This window comes from Heloderma suspectum, chromosome 4, assembly GCF_057233095.1.
Source record: "Heloderma suspectum isolate Gila_16-S chromosome 4, 16-S_ref, whole genome shotgun sequence".
In the NCBI taxonomy this organism is placed as follows: domain Eukaryota; kingdom Metazoa; phylum Chordata; class Lepidosauria; order Squamata; family Helodermatidae; genus Heloderma; species Heloderma suspectum.
The window spans coordinates 121,652,852-121,671,087 of NC_139461.1; the positions used below are offsets into that span (position 1 = coordinate 121,652,852).

An 18,236-nucleotide genomic window follows, 5' to 3' on the forward strand; every position below is an offset into this window, starting at 1 on the left:
AGGGATGCCTTTTGAGTCCCTGCAGAGGCCATGATAGGCTACATAAGTATTTACGTAGCCTATCACGGCATGCCACTGCAAATCACCCCATCAAAAAGGTAAGTGACTTTTGTACATCCCTAGGTCAAAAGGACACAAAGGAATATTAGCCGTAGATCCTCCCCATGTCTAGTTCTGGGGAAGCCACATGAGATAAACTTGATTTTCAGGCTGTAGTCAGAGTACTTGCTTGTAGGGATGGCAGAGAATTCCACCACGGATCATGGTGAGGCTGAATGCCAGTGCATTTGGCCCCCCAAAATCTCTGGCAGAATGGCCTGCCACCCCCCGCTCCCCCGCGGATCCCTCCCGGGACGAGACTTACCTGGGGTGGATCTTCCGGGCAGCGGCTTCGGCGGCTTTGGCGGCAGCAGCTGGTCTTCCGACCGGCTGCCGCCGCTGCCATTTGCAGTTTTGTTTTTTGTTTCTTTTACAGAGACGTGATAGGCTACATAAGTTTTTACGTAGCCTAAAACATCTGGGTAAAAAAAAAAAAAAGAAAGGCGTACGCAAATGGTGGCAGCTATGGCCATTTGCGTTCCTTAGTTTGGGCCGTCTTAGTCTATGTAAATATTTACATAGACTAAGATGGCGAAAATAAGGGGAACGCAAATAGCATCAGCCACCGCCATTTGCGTACCGTAAATGTAAATGCACCATAGCCACCGCCATTTGCGTATGTGTTTTTTTTTTCCCCCAGAGCCCTCCGTGGCCAGAAATCCAGCTGCGGATGGCTCTGGCCTGGCTGGGCCTGGCAAGCTGCTCCGCAGAGCTGCCGCGGAGCACAGCCGGCCATGGAGGATTCCGGGGGGGAGGAACGGTGTGCCACCCCCCCATTGAGGATTCCGGGGGGAGGGATGGAAAGCCTCCCTCCCCACCAAAAACATAATCTGTGAAAGGTAAGTGACTTTCATACATCCCTACTTGCTTGCACACTTATACACACTAATGATCTAGAATTTATTTTCAAAGTTTCTTTAAAAAGTTGGTCCCTTGGCATCCTGCTCCAAAATGGCAGTGAAACTTCCATAAAACAGGGCGGGTAAGGGTTGGGTCAGTGAGGTCACTGGCAGGACAGTGACACCCACCCATGGGCAGGGCTACATGCCCGATGGGCAGGACTATGATACCAACAGAAGTGCGGGTGACAGAACACCCCCCCCCCAACAGGACTATAACCCAGCTCAAGTAAAGAGGAAAAGTCAGACTATAGCCAGTGTCAGAAGAACCATTTTTCCATAATAAACTCCAGGGTGGTTACTGGATGGTCATGACATCATGTATCCCTAATGACCTCCAGAAGCAGCCAGTTCTGAGTAAATCACTCATGGAAACATGCACCACCAGGTCATTTTGACAACATTTTTTTTTTTTTTTATGCCAGTTACCTGGAATTCACTGTGAACCTGTTTGCGTCTTTGTGTATCTTCTTTTTAATACAACTACTACCTTTTCCTTATTTACATTTTCATATTCTTAATATTTATTATTAAATATGTAGCATTTGCATTTCATAATAACAAATCCTATATTATTTTAAGAGACGTGGGTTAGCAATTTTTCAATATTCTTCCCAGCAAGTAAAATAAAGCAAAACCAACTGTTTCCTAAAACATCCAGGGCAATTTGTCAACAGACAGCATGCCTTGAGCCAGAATAAAACATTTATCGTGCTAAGGGCCATCTTCAAGATTTTTGTGGTGTAGAACTATTGTCAAACTTCTGGTTCCATGTGGACTTTTGTTTTACATGCTGGACAATACTGAGCATTTGAAAAATTTCTTTCCTTTGGTAGAATTTAGCTGAATATTAAGGCACCAAAGCATTGGCTGAAGAACTATATGAAGGGTACACTAGAGTGGAAGCAGGGAGGGGGGTTAAGACAATATTGGAATGTGGCATCTTTTCTGGAAGAAAGCACAACCACCCACATCAGCAGGACCATTTGCACGGTCTTTAAAATTAAATTCTTTATCTTAAAATAATTTTGCTTTAATATTTTAGCACTCTCATTCAGGAGCATACCTCTTGTTATTTTTATGTTAACTATCACTTGCTTTTTCATGTTTAAATAAAATATTTATTTTTTATTAAATATGTTTTGACCCTCCGTCTTCTATATATTGCTTAATTTAGCAAGCAATCATCTTGGAACTGACTTTCTCTTTCACACCCACATACTAAGCATTTTAACTATGTTTATTCATAAATATCCCCAAAACACAGAATGCACATTATGGGACTCAGGTCAGCTCTCATGAGGTGGGCAGTTACATTGATGGCAGTGTGGTTAGCATCCAAATCAAACTGCCCATGGGTAACATGAAGAGGACCACAGTAAGAACAAAGATGACATGGACAGGTATGAATATGGAGCTAGGCCAAATTTTTGTGAGATTGTGAGTGCGCACTCTTCCTTATTACAAAACTGTGGTAATGTCTTACTAGTCCAAACTGCTTGGAAGAAAATCCAAAATATCCAATTAGCTATGCATTTCGAGAGACAATTAACACAGTTAACACGGGTTTTCATTGACACAGTGGATGCTTGATGAATTTACAGATAAGTTCAGGTTTGTGGGATTTTCCATGGCATTTTTCTCTGTGTCTCGGGCAGAACAGAAGCGTACAAAACAAGCGAGTGAAAATGTGTTCAGAAAGGTAACATGTTTGGAGTCAAAGTCATCCATTGTAAAGGAGTCTTTTGAGGATGTAGCATTTCAAATCAGCTTTGGATTTCTTTCTGCCTCTTTTTGAGGAATTGAAGGCTCCACCAAAATGATAAATTTCTAAAAATGACAAGTGCTGGAGGCCACATTTTTTCATCTTAAGATCCACACCATGTGGTGATGGGGGTGGTGGTGCAGGTGATTAGCTCCCCCCCATTTTCATCCCAGAAACTGCACCCCATGGGGGGAGATGTTCAAAAAAACAGTATAATCCAGGGAAGACTTTGATTTTTGTAACCCTACAACCATCATGTGTGGTCTCAAAACTTACCTGATCCCTGCAGCCACCTCCCAAACTAATGGGAATTTTGTCATTCATCATCATCAGTCCCCTCTCTTCACTTCCTTACAGTTTTTAACTCTCTCTCTCTCTCTCTCTGTGTGTGTGTGTGTGTGTGTGTGTGTGTGGTGGTGATGGTGGGTGCCAGTGCCAGCCTGGCCCATGTTCTACTCTAGTTGCAAGCAATATTCATGTTGCTGTGATGGAATGAAGGAAGCATCAATGGAATCTTATGCTGATTAATAACATTCAGATGGTTGAGGGAACTTCTTGACTGATTCATCCTTCCATCCAAATCAACATTCAGAAACCACATACCCCTGCCCTGGCATTGATATGATGGCATGGCATATGAATGTGTGCCCTTGCCTTGCTTTTTGCCCTGAGTGACTTGAGGGCATGCATGCCATGAGTTCTTGATAGGAATGGATGGACTCAACTCCATCCAGGGTGTGGGGGAGCTCGATGAGAACCCCCCCCCCCTGCACAGGATGAGTTTTTGGCACCTCACATGCCCCAAGCACGCTTGCCATCTCCTCCTTGTGAGCACTTGGGGCACCAAGGCCTTGTCCTGCCCCTACTGGCTGTTAAGGGCTTGCTTGACAGCCAGTGGGGGCAGGAGGAGTCCTCAGCATCATGCCCGCCTCAACCCCTCTAGCCATCTCCTCCTCGCAAGGAGGAGATAGCAAGAGTGGTTGGGGCACGTGTGGTGACAACAACTCTGCGGTGCTCTTGGCTGCTCACCAAGCCCTGGGGCACTCAGCGGCTGGGTCCATCCCTAGTTCTTGATGATGACTGGAGTAGGTGATGGGCAGGGTGATGCTGCTTCTTTTCTTCTGAGCTGCCTTGCCTGCAGGCAGTTTATTTTGGCCCTTCATTTCATTCAGAGAGCAACCTCCCTTATTTCCCATCAATGACAATTCTTTATATTAACAATTCATTCTGCATGTTATTAACATTTCTGTCTGAGCCATGTTGCATTTCTCCTCCTCCTCCTCCTCCAAGTGAAAACAAACACTTTCACTCAGTCACCTCTCTTTGAAGGCAAATTCGCTCAATTTTTATTTATTTATTTATTTTAGATGCTTCTGTTTGGTGGTGCTGAGCTCAGAAATGTTAGGTTTCCATCCGTGTGTGTGTTAAAGAGGTACAGAATTTCAAAAGATACAATTTCCTATTTGATTAGTATCTTTTATATTGAGGATGGAGGCTGTTTGGATGATTGGGGACTCATTCATCACCAGCCTGGAGACATTTTGCATACAGAAATGTATTGCCAGACTTTCTTCACACTGAGCTTTTATCCTGTTGTTGCAGAACTCAGAGTCAGAGAGACCACGGAGTGAAGGAAAAAGAATTTCTTTATTTAACGCGCGGGCTTAAGGCTGGAATCACTTCCAAAGAGCCAGAAGCCCCGATTTACATCAGCACATTGCTTTTATAGATATTGTGACACATAGGAAATGGCTCCTCCTCCCCCTCCCACGTGGGGTTGCAGTCCTTAACATTTCTTCTCCTAGCACCATTGTTTATAATACAAGAAATGGGTTATAGGATAGCCATGATAAGCAGAGAACAGAAGAGAAGAGCAGAGAACAAGATATACAATTCTATGACCTTAGCCTTTGTTTGACAAGATAAGAAATTCCTGTGTCTCGTCAGCTTACAAACATATATTTCAGAGAGCAAGAGCTCAGCAAGAACATGAAGCATGAGACTGCATGAGGCTACTTAGTCTGACCCCCGATATGGCTGCTACACTGTGATTGAGATGGCTCCTTCATGGAAGTTTGCAGGCTGTTTACATGACTCTGTGATCATTCAAAGCATCTCCTGCACTAAATGCCCTTTGTTCCATTTTTTAAAGGGATCGCAGATAATGAGCTATCAAATTACCCCGTTATGTTCCACTTCATTTTCCTCCATGAAAAGAGTAAAAGTGGCAAGAAGAGAAGCAAGATCAATGAAAAATAATGGAAGACTCAGCAATGCGGAGAAGGAGGGGGAAGGGGGTCGAGGGAAAGGAAAGACATGAAAAAGGGAATTGTTGTGATCTTGCATTTATGCAAAAAGCCCCATTTTAAATATAGGATTTTAGGCTGGTGTAGACATACCCCCAGTCTAGGCCTGGATAATGCTTCTGCAAGATGGATTCAGAGAGGGGGCATGAGTTTACATTAATGAAGAATGGACTCTCCCCCCTGCATTGTCATCCATTCAGCAGGCAATGATGTTGGTCTGCTTAAAAGTGTAGATTTGATACAGGATATAAAAAATGACTTCTTGAAGATTTTTAAATTGTTCCCAGACTGTAACATTCTGGTTTCTGACCTTATTTTACTTAAGGTTAATAGGTGTTCTCCAAATATGAAGGCCATCATAAAGGTATTGAAAACATCAATACAGATGTTGGTGCCTTGTCAAAAGATATAGGTACGATTTCTATTTGGCAAAGGGAGTTCAAACCCAATAAAGATATTTTCTGTGATTCAGGTAGTGTCCACCTGTGTGTCTCTTTAGGAGTTTTAGATATTTCTGATACTGCTATAGCAGTATTGTTAGTATTGCTAACAATACTGCTAATTCTGTAAGAGAGGTTCTAGCATCCAGTAGGTGAGCTAAGAGATGTGAAGTCAGATTTCTTCACTGTGATCACTTAAAATCAAAGCCTTGCGTCTATGCTTACCAAATGTAATTGTGATTGAGAACTATCTTGAAAACCTTTACTTCAATAATGTTTGGGGAGTAGTTTTCTCCTGCTTTATCAGCTTGTGTGGAACAATACAGCATGTCTTCAAAAAGGAAAAAAAAGAGCAGGATTAGCTTTCCTTGTATTTGAAACCTGGTAATGGCTTATGTACAGGCTAAATATATAATACTTCTTTCAACACTGAAAATCTCTAACCAAGTTTTAAGAGGCAGTAAAACAATTGTTATTGAACATTTTATTTCCAAACTGGTCAAGAAAGAGTATGTTTTAGCACTAGGAAATTCACCTTTGATTTAGGGCTCATCAAATGAGCACTGGACTCCCTCCCCTCGGAGAAGCCATTCCAACCAACTGCCATATTATGAAAATGTAACCGATATGAATGCTTTGCAGGTCTTCCCAGCTGACAGCATGCCATTATATATACTTTTTCTCTCTCTGATAAATAAAATATTCCTTTAGAAAGTCCTTCTTTAAAAAAAAATGGCATTATTCATGCAAGCATGTCTACATGCCTTCCCTTTCCAGCTATTTCCCAAATAACAGACTAAGAGCAAGGCCAGCTGGGGAATGCTGGGAGTTGTAGGCCTTTTCTCTGTCTAAACATGCATAGGGTTGCACCCTAACAGTCTAACACAAATGTTTAAGTTATCTCTGGATCTACGCTTACCAGCTGCTTAATGTTCTGCACTACTGTTGTAGAAGATCTTACTTTATTTTATTTGTATTCTGTTGATGTGGCTACCATCATGGGACTATCATTTGTCAAATAATCACATTTTTCCAAAACAGTAATATTCGGAACCTAACATCTCGCAGGTTACTACTATGCATCTGAAGCTGCACCAGTGTTCAAAGTCCTCCCCAAAACACACGTGGCAAGAGTTACTGTCCCATGGGCTACTGGATTCAATGCTGGACTGAATGTAAGCTCAACTATGTGCAACGCTAAGCAACATGCGTAGGATATCAGTATTCATAAAGTATGAAGATCAAGTACATATTTTCTGTATCAGTATTACTTTGTGTAGACTGCACTGTCTGTGTTCAGCTAGGAATGCGGAATCCCCATTTATTTTCAGACATTTCTGCATTCCTGTACACTGGCCCTGCACGTTTGGAGCACATCACCACAAAAGGAAGTAAGATTTTTGCAGTAACTAGGGATGGATGGGTGCACTGTTCAAGGCTGCTGCTGCTTGCCTGCACAAGTCCCTGGAGGACTTGGTGAGCAGTTCAGGAGCCCATTCCTCCATGTGAGCCACCATTTTTACAGAAGATGGGGGCTCTAGATTTTCAGATATCTAATGTTGGGCGCAACAGCGACCATAAAGGGCCATTTCTGCAACTTTAGATACATAAAAAGGGCAGAAATTACCCTTTATGGCCACCATTGTGTGCAACATTGGATATCTGAAAATCTAGAGCCCCATCTTCTATAAAAAATAGTAGCTTGCATGGAGCAGCGGGCAGCTGCTGGGCACAAGCGGACAGGACTAGTAAGTCACAGCCGCTCATGTGGCTCAGTGGGTGGGGATGGCAGCTTGCCAAACCAGGTTTGGGGGGGGGAGCAGGGGGGAGCCTGATGGACTCCTGGTGTCATGTTTCCCTCAGACTCCTCAGAGGATGAAGGGGAATGGCAAGCTCCAGATGCAGGGGAAGGGACTAGCGCAGAAGGAGTCTGAGCCCTCTCACCTCCTGTGGATGTTCCATGCCCAGCTGCAGCCCCCCCCCCCAGAGGATTCAGAGGGTGAAGTTCCACTGACCCCAGCAGAGCGAAGGCGGCTACATGTAAAAGAACAATGTAGGTGAGCCTCTGTCCTTTTAAGACAGAGAGGTGGCCAGAGGACTGATTGCTAGCAGCTGCTTCAGGACACTGCAGTTAAAAGGAAGAAGCAGGCAGGGGCAAGGCTGCTGGAGAACATCATTTTCACATGCCGGATCTTGTCAGCTTCACCTCGAACCTGATCCTCAGCCTTGCTTGAGTTCCCCTGTGTTTTGGACTTTGGACTGGAAAATGGACTTCTCTTTGCCACATTGCCTTGGATTTGACTGAACTGGTAAAGTTCCATGGCCTAGCCTACTTTCTCCTCTCTTAGCCTAGGGCCATATCTACATGGCACTGATTTCATTCTGTGCTTGGTAGGAGCTGCACAGTATTAGCCCTGCAAATTAACAACTGGGGCCGCAGATGAGAGGGTTAAAGCGGGCTTCCCAAGCCAGGAAGAGCAGAGAGTGCAGAGCTGGGGAGGAGGGTGCATGACTAGCATGTAGGACTTCCTTGCAAGTAGACATTCATAACAAACTCCACATACACATTTCTGAGGCAGGCAGGCAGGCAAGCAGGCAGCAGCTGCCTCCAGAGATTGGGCCGGCACTGAGAGCAGAGAGCGCAGAGCTGGAGAGGAGGAGAGAGTGAGTAGCACATAGACTACAAATTGCCCAATCAACAGGTTCCCCCCCCCCGCCACCCTGCACAAACACAGGCTCAACAAAGTGCTTCTGAGTACATTGTTTATTAAAATCATCCGCCCTGGTACCCACCCTTTCTCAACTGTGCAGCTTCGAATCCACAGGCATCCGGCGTTTCTCAGCTGTGTTCTTTTGTAGCTGAACATCTCCACTCTCAAGCTCGATACTTAAAATGAGAGAGGCAGTGACGTGGAACTGGAGGCAATGAGTTACTTCCCAGTAGAGATGTTTGCCCCTCTGCTCTCCCTCTGCCCCCCCCCCACAGGCTACTTTCCCTTCCACCAATCAGCCCAGCTTCCACTGGCCCGCTTCTTCATGCCTCCGGAGCTGCGAAGGAGGAGGGGCATCAATAATGACACTGCAATTTCAATCCAAGGGAGGGACAGACAGCTCAACCCCCTAGAGTGAACCCGAAGCAAGTGAAAAATTCACAGCAAATAGACTCTGAGAAAATCAGGATTTCTCCATGAAAACCATGATTAGGCTGCGAAGTGATGACTGCATCATCTGTCACAAAGATCTTCCCTTTAAAGTGGCATTGGGGCAAATGACTCATGTAGATAGGGCCCTGGACCTGTTATTAGCCAATGAGCTATTGCCACCAGCTGCGGTCAGCTGGCAAGAACTCACACCTAGACCAGGCTGGGCACCAGTGACATCCCTAACAGTAACCTGATCATTATATAACCCGGGTTACCATTGTACACAGCATGGCTGCCAGTTGCATGTGAAGCTGGCTTATATATGCACTTTGTTCAGTCCTGATCTCAAAAACTCAAAAGACCTCATTCAAGTCCCAGTCTGGATCTTCATATCACTAAAACCCCAACTTCTCCATAAGTTTGTTCTTTTTCCATTATCAGTCTCGATTTTTAAAAAAAAAAAATTCAACCCAGATTTTGAAAATCGGAAATAAATTAATGTCTATAGTTTACCACAATCACAGAATTAAAGGTTCCTACTTGCAGTATTTAGAGCACAACCCTATGCATGGCTACTCATATGAATGACCCACTGAGTTCATGGGACTTACTCCCAGGTAAATAGGTATAAGCTTGGAGCCTTCATGCAGAAATCTCTACCTCTTCTCTTACCTATATGTTTGATTTTCCCCTTTGTAGTTATACCCACCCCTTCATGGATCACTGCCTTGGTGTGGCTAGGGATGTATGAAACCCCCCTTACCTGGCTCTGCCAGGTTCCACTAGGGGGGGAGGCGCTCCGTCCCTCCCCATGGAATCCTGGGCGGCCAGCTCTGCTCTGCGGGGATTCTGCGGAGCCGCCGGCCGGCTCCGCCAGCGGCTGGACATCCAGCCGCTGGCTAGCAGGGACACAAATGGCGGCAGCCGTAGCCGCCACTATTTGTGTCCCTGTATTCAGCCGTGATAGGCTAGGTAAAGACTTACGTAGTCTATCACGTCTGGGTTAAAAAAAAACGCGTACACAAATGGCGGCGGCTACAGCCACAGCCACTTACATTCCCTATTTTTGGTTGTCTTAGTCTATGTAAATATTTACGTAGACTAAGACAGCAAAATTACTGGGGAAAGCAAAAAGCATAACGGATTCTATTTGCATTTCCCCTTATTTTTGCCATCTTAGTCTACGTAAATATTTACGTAGACTAAGACAGTGAAAATAAAGGGGAACGCAAATAGCGTCTGCTACGCTGTTTGCATTCCGCCTTAGTTTCGCTGTCTTAGTCTACATAAATATTTACGTAGACTAAGACAACCAAAAATAGGGAACACATATGGCAGCGGCTGTAGCCGCCGCTATTTGCGTACGCGTTTTTTTCTTTTTTTAACCCAGACGTGATAGGCTACGTAAGTCTTTACGTAGCCTATCACGTCTTGTAAAAAAAAAAAAAAAAACCCGACAAGACTGCAAATGGCGGCGGCGGCTGGTCGGAAGACCAGCCGCCGCAGCAGCCGCCGCCGCCACTGCCCGGAAGAGCTGCCCCAGGTAAGTCTCATCCCGGGGGGGATCCATGGGGTGGCGGGGGGTGGCAAGCCATTCTGCCACAGATTTCGGGGGGCTGAATGCACTGGCATTTGGCCTCCCCGAGATCCATGGCGGAATTCTCTGCCATCCCTAATATGGACATCACCAGATGGTCAATATCGAAATCAGATTGATTATGTACTTTGCAGCCAAAGATAAAGAAGCTCTATATAGTCAGTAAAAACAAGATCTGGAGCTGACTGTGGCTCAGATCATGAGCTGCTTCTTGCAAAATTTTGGCTTCAATTGAATAACGTAGGGAAAACCACTAAAACATTCAGGTATGACCTCAATCATATCCCTTATGAATATACAGTGGAGGTGAGGAATAGATTTAAAGGATTAGACCTGATAGAGTACCTGAGGAACTATGGATGGAGGTCCATAACATTGTTCAGGAGGCAGCAACTAAATCCATTGCAAAGAAAAAGAAATGCAAGAAAGCAAAGTGGCTGTCTGATGAGGCTTTACAAGTAGCTGAGGAAAGGAAGGAAGTGAAAAGCAAAGGAGAAAGGGGAAGATGTATCCAATTTAATGCAGAGTTCCAGAGAATAGCAAGGAGAGACAAGAAGGCCTTCTTAAATGAACAATGCAAAGAAATCAAGGAAAACAATAGAATGGGAAAGACTAGAGATCTTGCTAAAGAGCCTCTTGTTGAGGGTGAAAGTGGAGAATGCAAAAGCTGGTTTGAAACTCAACATTAAAAAAAAACTAAGATCATGGCATCTGGCCCCATCACTTCCTGGCATATGGAAGGGGAGAAAATGGAAGCAGTGACAGATTTTATTATCTTGGGCTCCAAGATCACTGCAGACAGTGACTGTAGCCATGAAATTAAAAGATGCTTGCTTCTTGAGAGGAAAGCTATGGCAAACCTAGACAGCATGTAAGAAGCAGAGACATCACCTTGCCAACAAAGGTCCACATAATCAAAGCTATGGTTTTCCCAATAGTAACGTATGGATGTGAGAGCTGGACTATAAGGAAGGATGAGCGCTGAAGAATGGATGCTTTCGAACTGTAGTGCTGGAGAAGACTCTTACGAGTCCCCTGGACTACAAGGAGCTCAAATTAGTCCATCCCAAAGGAAATGAACCCTGAGTGCTCATTGGAAGGACAGATACTGAAACTGACGCTCAAATATTTTGGCCACCAAATATAGGGATGATGGAGAATTCCACCATGGACTTCAGTGAGGCCGAATGCACTGGCACGTGGCCCCCTGAAAACTGTGGTGGAATTACCTGCCCCCTGCCCGCCCCCCATGGATTCCCCCAGGGATGAGACTTACCTGCGGCGGATGTTCCAGATGGTGGTGGCTCCAGCGGTGGCTTCGATGGCTGAGGCAGCTGGTCTTTCGACCAGCTGCCGTGGCTGCCATTTGCATTCTTTGACTTTGCCATGATAGGCTATGTAAGTCTTTACGTAGCCTATCACGGCAAGCCAATAAAAAAAGAACGTGCCATCTGCTACGGCAGCCACCATTTGCATCCACACCAGCCAGTCCACGGCCGGAAATCCAGCTGTGGATGGCCAGCTGCTCCATGGACCCGCCGCGAAGCAGAGCCAGCTGGGCAGGATTCCAGGGGGAGGACCAGATCGCCTCCCCCCCGTCAAGGATTCTGGGGGGAGGGACAGAGCCCCCCCCCACAAACAGAATCCACGAACAGTAATTCACTTTCGTACATCCCTAACCAAATGTGAAGAGAAAAGTCACTGGAAAAGACCCTGATGCTGGGAAGGATTGAAGGCAAAAGGAGAAGGGGACAGCAGAGGATGGGATGGCTAGATAGCATCACTGATGCAATGAATATGAACTTGAGCACGCTTCGGGAGAGAGCTGAGGACAGGAAGGCCTGGCATGCTATGGTCCATGGGGTCACGAAGAGTCGGACATGACTTAGCGACTGAACAACAACAAGTTATACCCTCATCCATTTTTGCTATGACATATTCCCCATCCTTCACACTGCTGGTGTAAAACAAGTTGCACTCTATTTGCCATGTGGGATGATGCAATGTGTTTTAAAACCAATAAATCTGCAAATAATATACAAGGGGTATGCAGCGTTTACACAGGTCCAATAAAATGTGTCCTTGACAATCTGTCAGAAGAATCTGTTACATCCTTAGTTTTTTATAAAAGGCATAATTGACAGAGTCATTTTATTCAATTGTTTAAGGGTCAGCAATATATTTCATGACTAGACCTTAGATGCAGGAACCACAAGGACATACTGTACAAGGCATAAAAATAAAGTGGGGACAAAAGGAAGCAATTTAAAAGGTGAACGTAAAAAGTGTGTTTTTAAAGGCTTTGCCATCTATAATTTAATGAGTATATATGCATGTAATTTTTTTCACTCTCTTTTAAAATGGACCTCATAAGAGAAAAAATGTTGTGAAGGCTGCCATTCCAGGTCTTCAGTTTGTGTTTTAAATAGGCAAATATACAACCTCCTCTTACTATATTTTATACCAGTCCTGAATGCTTTTTAAAAAAATATATTTGCTACTCTTCCTATTGTAAATGGAATTCATTAATCTGAAGCAAAAGTAATTATAAAGAAAGAACATAAAATATCAGATTATTAAGATGATACTTTTCTCTGTCTAGATGAGGTAGTTCAATCCATTCATCTCCACATGGAAACACTGAATTGCTTAGGAGGAATGTGGTTGGAATATAAATCCACAGATGGATGGTTAAAATACAATGCGTTACACAGCAACAAATATAAAGACTCAGAGACACATTCTGTATGTTTGACCTGTTAATGGGGTTGCTGGGGGAGATACTTTAAAGGAAGAGGTTGCTGAAGCATTTTTTATACTAGCCATTTTGAACTTGATGTATCTCCTTGAACTGTGTATTACATAACAGGTCCCAGTATACAGTCGCAGCTTTGAAAATTATTGCTGGGATGTGCGGAACTGCTGTCCTCCCCCAAGAAATGTGGCTAGTCTAATCAAAACTGCTTTTCCTTTCCTTGAAACTTCTCAAATGTTTCTCTCAGTCACTAGTAATCTTGACACTTGCCTTGACATTTCACTTTAGGAAAAAGGCTGTAACAAATTGAGCCCAAGATGATATAGAGGATAATGCAATGGGAAGTGAAGGTGTACAATTCTTTCTTGGCCCCTTTTGGTACCCTGTAGAATGCAAACATGACCACTTCTCTATAGCATTATTGAGACCTGCCCAAGGCAGTCCATTAACATTCCAGTGAATTATTCCCCCCAATAACACTTAGATAAAGAATCCTGTATTGTGATCTACAATCCCTCATTGCGGGTGAAAGGAAGTGGGAAAAAAAGGGACAAGACACAAGTATTTGGTATGAAATCTGGGCCACCTTTATTGAAATTGCTCAGATCTACAAGGGAAAACTAAGTGGGCACCTTCTCTAAGCCAGAGTAGCCTGTCATTATACTGGACAAGATAGTCGCTGCCCATAGAGTGGCATCTTTGATCACCACTCCTCAAGACTCCCCAATTTTGGGATGGGAGGTCTTCCCCTGTCACCCCCCGCCCCCAGGCCACAAAACTCTGAGTAGGTGAGTAGAGTTTGCCTCAAAGGTAATCCCTATCTTCCAACTAGGGCCATAAAACCCTGGGCTGGAAGCCTCAGGCCTTACCAGTCACCTGAAACGGTGCCTCCGAATGCTCACCAACCCTATAAACAACCAAAGGTGCCCACACATAACCACCTATTTAAATGTGACCAATTAGCCTAAGTGATTAAATAAAACCAAAACAACCAAAATAAACTCCCAAACCCCACTTACAGTGTGAAGTAGGCAAAAAGATGCATAGCCAATGTCAATCAGACTATGAGCCAAAAATTCCTACTTGGCCCACAAAGGATGACCAGTAAAACCCACACTGCATACAGGGTGGGTGGGAGGGAGCCAGTCGTCAACGAAGAAGGAGGGAGGGGCCCTTTGGCCTAAAATGGCCAGTAAGCCCCTCCCCTCTCTGATGGTGCCACCTGGGAATGCCAATAGCATTCCACTCGTCTCCTCTCCTCCCCCCCCCACAAAATCCTCCCCATGGCCAGGCATGCCGGACACAGGGGGAAGATAACCTCTTCAACATCTAAGGAGAAACAAAACATTATCAATAATAGTACACCAGTACAAATTAATTTAATTTCTTCTTTTCCAGCCTGTGAGGAGAGGAGAACTGGTACCTGCAAGTCAGTGTATTAAATGTGAACATTCCCCCAACCCTTCCTGTTCTGGCTCCTACAAATCATATCCCAAGTGCAACACTTCCAGAAGAGCCTCGGCTATCCACGATAACCTCAGTCAACTAACTCTGTCTGGAAGCATAAGATGCTGTCTGTGATGTCTGCTGGAGCTTAGACTAACCCTCTCCCTGTCTCTGCTAAAACAAGAATAGTGGACAAGGAGAAGGCTCTTCACTACCCTCCAAGAGGCAAAGGAAATGGTCAACAGGGGTGGGAGCAAGTAATCTGCTCTGGTGTATATGGAACATAATAAAGTGCTAGCATCCTTGTGGTAGCCGCTCCAAACAAAGAGGGGGAGAAAAAACAACAACAACAAAAGCAATTTTAGTCTTCGATATGTTAAACTGTGTTTGTGGCTGCCCTTAGTTTTTCATTGCCTTTATTGTGTTTTACTTTTTATTTATGTACATCACACTGACAGCTTTGGCTATAGGGCAACATACAAGTTGAGTAAATGTATTCAGAAACTGAACAACTGAACGAATGATAAACACCCCCCCCCCGTGTGTACCTGCTCAGACACTTAGATAATTTGGAGGCCCTCCTCTGTCAGGTTCCCAGCTGTCATGCCTGACCCAGGCCAGGATGACTCATCAGATGATGATTCTGAGAACTCAGGCTCCAACAACTTGGTGCATCATCCTGACACTGGCACTCCTAGCAGCTCCAGGGAAGTTACACTGGATCCTCCAGTACTGGTGGACACTGAGGAACCCCTGGATGAGGCCCTTGAAGACAATACATCCCCCATCGAATCTGAGGAGGAGGCTGAGCCTTATAACGTGCCTGTGCCAGAAGGTAGAGGCGGCACACACACCTCAAGAACCACAACAACTGGAGTCCTTCTAAGTGGGGCCCGCCTCATGAGGATGACCTTTTACACAAACCTCTGTTGAACTTGGGGCTCTAAAAGCTCTGGATATATCAGGTGTCAGCTGGAACTTGAGAGCTTTGGAAACAACACCTTACTTCGGCTCTCACAGGGCCATGTACTCAGTTCCTTGACCCTGCCTTGCAATTGAACCACCATGCTACTGACCCCTGGACTCCTGTTTGACTCTTTTTGGACTATGTTTCTTTCTGTTTGATTGCTCTCTCATGTTTTGATCTTGGCTGTGCATCAGACCTCTCTTCTAGAAACCACCTACTTACTTGGTAAAACTGTGTCTTTGACCTTTGCCTTTGGATTTGCCCTTCCATTATCTTAATGCTGAGTCTGACACAGCCTGAGTAGGATATCATCTGAGGGCCCCCACTGAGTGAAGTTAGGTGGGTGGCTATAAGCAACAAAGGCTTCTCAGTTGCCTTACCCCTTTTATGGGTTTTCTACCCCAAGGAAGCTTACCAGGCACCCACACTGTTATCTTTTATATGTTACCTGGCAACGATACCTCCCTTCTCAAACATATTTTAAGTTTTGATTATTGTATTCATTATTTTCAAGCTCTTTTAATCTGTTTTCTTGTGTGGGTTATCCTAAGAACTTTTGTTTTAGGACAGCATATAAATATAACTAATTAATTAAAATAAATAACAACTAAATGAGCAGGCTAAATGTGTGCATAACTTAAAGCTTAAGCTAATAGTTTTATGTTCAAAAGGTTAGTTATTACTATTACAATAAATTAAATTTATTAGAATATGCACTATTATGGATAAATTATTTGAAGTAATTAAGTTTTGAAAGACACATATCATATATATATATATATATATAAAAATTCAAAGTTGGGAGTTAGTTGATCATCCCTTTTTGACTGCCTTCCCATTGACTGATTCTCATGAAACACACTTCATTCAAAAGCTCTTCACATGCAGATTCCACAAATAACAACAGTTTTCACTATAATTCAAAGTCAGGAGATTCTGTCCATTAAGCTTTTTTTAAAAAAAACAAACAAACAATTAGACCATCTTCTATAACGTATAACATGTAATATAAACAATTTAATATCAAAAATGGCAAGTATAATTAAACAAACATAATTAATTGCAAATTGGAGCAAAATGACAACAAAAAAAGGTTTCTATTTGTTCAGTCGTTCAGTCGTGTCTGACTCTTCGTGACCCCATGGACCATAGCACGCCAGGCCTTCCTGTCCTGCGCACTCTCCCGGAGTGTGCTCAGGTTCATATTCATTGCATCCGTGATGCTATCTAGCCATCTCATCCTCTGCCGTCCCCTTCTCCTTTTGCCTTCAGTCTTTCCCAGCATCAGGGTCTTTTCCAGGGAGTTTTCTCTTCGCATTAGGTGGCCAAAATATTGGAGCTTCAGCTTCATTATCTGTCCTTCCAATGAGCACTCAGGGTTGATTTCCTTTAGGATGGACTGATTTGACCTCCTTGCAGTCCAGGGCACTCGTAAGAGTCTTCTCCAGCACCACAGTTCGAAAGCATCAATTCTTCGGCGCTCAGCCTTCCTTATAGTCCAGCTCTCACAGCCATACATTACTACTGCGAAAACCATAGCTTTGATTAGACGGACCTTTGTCGGCAAGGTGATGTCTCTGCTTCTTACTATGCTGTCTAGGTTGGCCATAGCTTTCCTCCCAAGGAGCAAGCATCTTTTAATTTCATGGCTACAGTCACCGTCTGCAGTGATCTTGGAGCCCAAGAAAGTAAAATCTGTCACTGCTTCCATTTTTTCCCCTTCTATATGCCAGGAAGTGATGGGGCCAGATGCCATGATCTTAGTTTTTTTTATGTTGAGTTTCAAACCAGCTTTTGCACTCTCCTCTTTCACCCTCAACAAGAGGCTCTTTAGATCCTCTTCACTTTCTGCCATTAGGGTGGTATCGTCTGCATATCGGAGGTTGTTGATAATTCTCCCAGCAATCTTAATTCCGACCTCTGATTCATCCAACCCGGCATTTCTCATGATGTACTCTGCATATAAGTTAAATAAGCAGGGTGACAATATGCAGCCTTGTCGTACTCCTTTCCCAATTTTGAACCACTCGGTTGTCCCATGTCTGGTTCTTACTGTTGCTTCTTGACCCTCGTACAGGTTTCTCAGGAGACAGGTAAGGTGGTCTGGTACTCCCATCACTTTAAGAATTTGCCACAGTTTGTTGTGATCCACACAATCAAAGGCTTTAGCGTAGTCAATGAAGCAGAAATAGACGTTTTTCTGGAATTCTCTTGCTTTCTCCATGATGCAGCGAATGTTGGCGATTTGATCTCTAGTTCCTCTGCCTCTTCGAAACCCAGCTTGTACTTCCGGTAGTTCTTGGTTCGCATACTGCTGAAGCCTAGCTTGTAGGATTTTGAGCATCACTTTGCTGGCATGGGAAATGAGCGCAATTGTGCGGTAGTTTGAACACTCTTTGGCGTTGCCCTTCTTTGGAATTGGAATGTAAACTGACCTTTTCCAGTCTTGTGGCCACTGTTGAGTGTTCCAGATTTGTTGGCATATTGAATGCAGCACTTTAACAGCATCATCTTTTAGGATTTTAAATAGCTCGGCTGGAATACTGTCATCTCCGCTAGCTTTGTTGTTACTAATGCTTCCTAAGGCCCACTTGACTTCACTCTCGAGGATGTCCGGCTCAAGTTCAGTGACCGCACTATCATGGCTATCAGGGACATTCAGATCTTTCCTGTATAGTTCTTCTGTGTATTCTTGCCACCTCTTCTTAATCTCATCTGCTTCTGTTAGGTCCCTGCCTTCTTTGTCCTTTATCATGCCCGTCTTTGCACAAAACGTTCCCTTGAGATCTCCAATTTTCTAGAAGAGATCTCTAGTCTTT

General features: G+C 44.2%; 1 long non-coding RNA gene across 1 annotated transcript in view; it reads left to right on the forward strand.

The window, feature by feature from the left end:
• Positions 1–16,124, forward strand: part of LOC146347375 (uncharacterized) — an 89,319-nt gene extending 73,195 nt beyond the window's left edge. The window contains exon 3 of the long non-coding RNA XR_014789867.1: positions 14,403–16,124. This is a non-coding gene — a long non-coding RNA (uncharacterized LOC146347375). The remainder of the gene's footprint in view (positions 1–14,402) is intronic.
• The last annotated feature ends 2,112 nt before the right edge of the window (positions 16,125–18,236 follow it).